This window comes from Trachypithecus francoisi, unplaced genomic scaffold (genome assembly GCF_009764315.1).
Source record: "Trachypithecus francoisi isolate TF-2019V2 unplaced genomic scaffold, Tfra_2.0 Lachesis_group2, whole genome shotgun sequence".
NCBI classification, from domain to species: Eukaryota; Metazoa; Chordata; class Mammalia; order Primates; family Cercopithecidae; genus Trachypithecus; species Trachypithecus francoisi.
This window is the reverse complement of record NW_022681465.1, coordinates 37193391-37199145: the sequence shown is the minus strand read 5'-3', so window position 1 is coordinate 37199145 and position 5755 is coordinate 37193391. Positions and strand designations below refer to the sequence as shown.

Sequence of the window (5755 nt, the reverse complement as noted above, 5' to 3'; positions counted from 1 at the left end):
TATCCATATGCGAGAATTTTCTTACACAGGCTCAGCCTATAGCGGACATATGCAAGGATATTAATCTCAGGGTTGTTCGTAGTAATAGGAAGCTAGCTAAACTGGAAAGCTGAATGGAGAACTATACAGTCAGAATAAAAGAATGGGGAGATTTATGAAACCAAAGTAAACATTAAAAACCAAAACACCACTGTTAAAAATTATAAAGAAATTAGAAACAGCATGGGGCAAAACAACCACAGCTGAAAATCAAATCAGCGGCCTAGAGAGAAAGACATAAGACAATGACCGCAGATGCAAAATAAGAAAAACAGATTGAGGCCGGGCGCGGTGGCTCACACCTGTAATCCCAGCACTTTCGGAGGCCAAGGCGGACAGATCACCTGAGGTCGGGAGTTCAAGACTAGCCTGGCCATCATGGTGAAACCCCGTCTCTACTAAAAATACAAAAATTAGCCGGGCGTGGCGGTGCATGCCTGTAATCCCAGCTACTCGGGAGGCTGAGGCAGGAGAATTCCTTGAATCCAGGAGGCGGAGGTTGCAGTGAGCAGAGATCATGCCACTGCACACCAGCCTGGGTGACAGAGTCAGACTCCGTCTCAAAAAAAAATAAAAATAAAAAAAATTGAAGAAATTATATAGAAGATTATAGAAAAAGAGGACAATGAAACAGAAAATATATTCATAGATACTATTTTCTTAAAACAACTTTCATAAATGGAAGAAATAATGCAATCTGCAGTGTGAAAAAGTATACAGATTATCAACACAAACACATATTCTGGTTAAGTTACTGAAATTAAGAATAAAAAGTTCTTCGTGTTTCCTTACAAAACAACTAACTACATGAGGAAAAAGGCTGTTAACAGCAGACGACCTAGCAATAGCTTCAAAAGGCTGAGGGAAATAAAGTTCGACCTCTGCGCATGAAATTCAGTCAAGGGGATACACAGATGAAAGGCAGGTGTCCTAAGACCTCACTGAACTGGGAGAACACTGAAGTCTCTGCAAAATCTATTGGATGACAGAACCGACTCAACCTCGAGATTAAAGTAGAAATTTTGGGTGGCGACTTGGAGCCCTGGGCCCGGCAGCAGCCCCCGCACGGTGCAGGTGTTTGCTTAGGCCGGAGCACTGGCAGGGGCCCCGGGAGGCGGCTGGGCGGGAGCCAGGTTGGCCTGGGAACCCGGCACCTGGCGCCCGGCGCCCGACCCCTCGGTAGCCAACGGTGCGCAGCTAACAAGACGGGACCCTCGCGCACCTGGAGACCATGCCAAAGCGGCAGGGCTTCGAGTTCTGGAGGTGCACCCTAGGGCAGGGCCGCGCCACGTGGTGGCCCCCATGGTGACCAGAGCAAGCTGGCCTGGAGGCTGCTGAACGGCCGCCATGGGGCGCAGCTGTGCTACACACCCACGCTGCACACCCAGGTCTTCGGCCACAACATCAACTACCGAAAGGAAAACCTGTACTGCGAGGTGTACCCTAAGGACCGGGCCCCTCATCCTGCAGTTGTGTGCCAATGACCCTGAGGTGTTAGTTCAGACAGCTCTCCTGTCTCAGGATTACTGTGACATCATCAACCTGAACTTGGGCCGCCTACAGGTGATAGCCAAGAGAGGTCACTATGGCTCCTACCTGCCAGACAAGTGGGACCTGCTCCAAAGAATGATTGAGCTGACACATGAGAAACTCTGTTCCCGTCACATGCAAAATCCGTGTCTTCCCAGAGATTGACAAGACTCTGAGGTACGTCCAGATCCTGGAGAAGGCCAGCTGCCAGTTGCTGACCTTGCATGGGCGTGCCTGAAGCAGATGGGGCCCCTGTCGGCCGCAGCGTCCTGGGACCAGTGTGGAAGGCTGTGGCCATCCTTGTGTTTGCAAACGGAAACATCCAGTGCCTGTGGAATGTGGAGGGCTACATTTAGGACACAGGCGTGCAGGGACTCATGAGAGCCGAGGGTAACCCGTACAACCTCGCCCTATTTGAGGGCCGGAGCCCTGTGGTGTGGGAGCTGGCCAGGGAGTACCTGGACATCCTGCAGGAGCACCCCTGGCCACTGTCCTGCGTCGGGGCCCACCTGCTCAAGCTGTGGCACCACTCACTGCAGGTACATCAGCAGCTGCCAGAGGAGCTGGCCGAGGTGAAGACCCTGGAGGACGTCGCTGCGTGAGCCAGGAGTTGAAGCTGTGGTGTCAGGAGGAAATATCCAGGCAGGAGGTAGCAAAGACAGCCAGTGACTTGCCCTTCCCCTGGATCTGCCAGCCCTACCTCGGGCCAGGGCCCAGGGAGGTGAGCAAGGAGAAGGTGGGTGAGTGCAACAAGCAGACCCAGGAGGTGAAGTGCTACACAGATGTCCTGTCCAAGAACAAGCAAAGAAGCAGCTGAGGATCCGCCACTAGACCTTCTACCCTATCTGGAGCTAAAATATGCAAAGTCTGACCAATGTGGAAATGTTACAGGGGGAAGGGGAGAAGGGGTGTGGGTCCTTCTTCTTAGAGCTCCCAAAATGGTGGTGGGCTGCTTCCAAGATGGCGGCAAGCCTCTTGTTCTCTGACCTGGGGTTCTCGGCCTCACTGATTCCAAGGAAGGGAATCTTGGGCCATGTGGTGAGTGTTATATAGCTCTATTAGAAGCCGTGGGTCACGGAAGAGAACCATGGAACTCACTGATTAGTGTTCAGCTCCATGAGGACCAACCTGGGCACTTAGCCGTAGCGGAACAATGGCAAGCCTTTAGCCCCATAGGGAGTGGCCATGGGCACCTCACTGGATCAGGAGGCAGCAGACACACTGCTGGATCTGGAGGGGTGGAAGTCAGCAGTGGGTCTGCCACTGCACACAGCAGTGGTGGATGGTAAGCGAAAGCTCACCTTGAGCCCTAACAAACATGGACCAGAAGAGTGTGCAGATGCAAGATTTAATAGAGTGAAAATAGAGCTCCCATAAAATGGGAGGGGACCCAAAGGGAGTTGCCCCTCCCTGTTGGAATGTCTGGGGTTTATATCCCAATCATTGTCCCTCCCTCTGTGCTCTCAGGCGATAGGTGATTGGCTATTTCTTTACCTCCTGTTTTTGCCTAGTTAGCATTTTAGTGAGCTCTCTTTACTACCTGATTGGTCGGCTGTGAGCTAAGTTGCAAGCCCCCTGTTTATAGGTAGATGTGGTTGCCTTCCCAGCTAGGCTTAGGGATTCTTGGCCTAGGAAATCCAGCTAGGTCTCTCAGTAACCCAAAGGGTAACAGGTGTGTGTTCAGCTGTGCTGTGGCTGCTGCAAGAAGCAAGCCTCCAGAGAAACCACGGATTGCTTTTTTAAACCAAATTTGAGAAGGCTCTGGTCTGAGCTGCAAGAGCCTCACCTGACAGGGCCTGGAACACCAGGTGGCTTCTTCCAAGTCATGGGCAGTGCCTTGGCCTGAAGGCCCCAGAACCCCCACCCCCTAGGACTGTTGCTGGAGACTGCATGTGTCCTACTTGAGGAAACGCCTTTTACTTAGGGAATCTCCCACTACTTAACATGGAAAGATGCGCTCATGTCCTCTCCTTGGCCCACTCTTAGGGCCTGGAAATGCTGCAGCAGGAAGCAGGCCCCAGGCTGGATTAGCCTTGTTCTCCCAACGCATGGGTTCCAAAGTAAACAAAAAATTTCAAAGATTAAAAAAAAAAAAAAGAAATCTTGATAAAATGAGAATATTGAATAAATGTATAGAAATAAATTTACCAATGTAGACATTTTGATTGTAGAATACAATATGTGTTGCAAAACTTGACAAATTAACAATATAAGCTAGTTAATAAAATATCAGGAGGGAAAATATGGGAGAGGGACAGAGAGTAGTTTACTAAATGTTTTATATTTCATAATAAAGAGTCATTAGACACTATGTGAATTTTATAAATCAAGAAAGAGTTAAACAGTATAAAATTTATAAAAATAACTGATATAAGAACTAAAAACAGACCTTTCAGATATCAGAAAAAAATACACAGAGAAAAAGAGCAAATCAAAGATAATATATAAAGTAAAAGAGATATAAAGCATTATAAATAAAAAATAAGATGAAGACTAAACATATCTGTCCTTTTAATAAACATAAATGGGATAAATGCATTTTTTTGTGAGCAATCTTCACTCGCTGCAACCTCTGCCTCCCAGGTTCAAGTGATTCTCCTGCTTCAGCTGCCTGAGTAGCTGGGATTACAGGCACACGCCACCTTGCCCAGCTAACCTTGCCCAGCTAATTTTTAGTAGAGACAGGGTCTCACCATGTTGGCCAGGCTGATCTCAAACTCCTGACCTCAGGTGATTTGCCCATCTCAGCCTCCCAAAGTGGTGGGATTACAGGCATGAGCCACTGCACCTGGCTTTTTTAAAATTTGCTTTCTTTTATCTGTCATATTGATGCAGGATTTTTGCTTCTTAGTTCAGCTAAAATCCAAGTTCTTATCTCATGACCAGGAAAAAATTAGGCACAAGGACACATTGAAGGTTGAGGAGAGCTGATTTATTAGGCAAAAAGAAAGCTCTCAGCAAACAAAAAGGGAGTCCTGCCAACAGGCTCCCACCTCACAGATTGAATACTAGGTCCCCGCACATGAGCTGAGGAGGCCAGGCTCCTCCCCCTGCATAAGGTGCAAATCCCCAGTGGCTTCACCCCGCACAAGCGGGGCCCCAGTCTGTTGTGGGCATGCCTAGACAAGGCCCTGGGCAGGTTCCCTTATCTGCCTTCTTCATGGATCATTCCCTCCTCTAAAGAAGTGCATCCAACTGCCATTAGAACAAGGATAAGGACAAAGACCGATCTTAACTGCTTCCTGCTGACAGAGGGCACTGTTTTGGGAAGACAGCAATCAGATCTCCCTCAGAGGCCTATCTAAGGGTCCTTGGTAAAAGGGGGCTATGGTTTAAGGTTCCCGTTACATGATCGTTTGGAGTTCAGTGGCCTGAAGGTAAGAAGAGACAAACTGGGTTATTAGAAAACATGCAGCAAAACGAAACAAAAAAGGGTAAGGACAGCTCAAAAATCCCAAGACTTCCAACACTCCCAGATAACTGGTGGCTACAGTCATGCCTGGTAAGATTTGGGTGCATGAGACTTGACTTTGGTGAGCTCCATAGGTCTTATTTTCCCAAAAAGAAACCTCCAGGTTATCAGCACCTATTTACTCTCATCACCTGGTAGGATTTGCAGGATAATTACTCAGAATTAAAATATTAATCTAGATTTTTACATTACCTATCCCTTTTGTTCCTTCTGAGCTGCAGCCGGAGATTGCTGGTTGGTCCACAGCAACAAGTAGGGTTAGTCTAAAATGTAGGCAAAAACTTAAAAACAACTAATGAGTTTAGAATTTAATGACAAATGTTTGATAGATTTTGAAACATAATTTCTCTCTCTCCAATCCTCAATTTGTTAAAAGCAAATCATGGTAAGCCTGAGCTGTTTGCAAAATAGTGTTTAGTCTTAATACTTGGCTTGATTACTTGCATAAAGTGCAACAAGAATAATTGTTTTTACATAGGCTTTTTTTTTTTTTTTGAGACAGAGTTTTGCTCTTGTTGCCCAGGCTGGAATGCAGTGGTGTGATCTTGCGTCACTGCAACCTCTGCCTCCCAGGTTCAAGCGATTCTCCTGTTCTCCTGCCTCAGCCTACATAGGCTTTGATGGAATTCTGTTCCACAAGGAATCTCAGATAGGACTTTCGAAAGCCAAGCCCAGCCATGGGTTTGTACACTCAAATACCTATGAGTTGGGTAA

General features: G+C 47.4%; 1 pseudogene; it reads left to right on the top strand.

The window, feature by feature from the left end:
- The first annotated feature begins 1270 nt into the window (after nucleotides 1–1270).
- Nucleotides 1271–3567, top strand: LOC117064422 (annotated as a pseudogene).
- Nucleotides 3568–5755: the final 2188 nt, after the last annotated feature.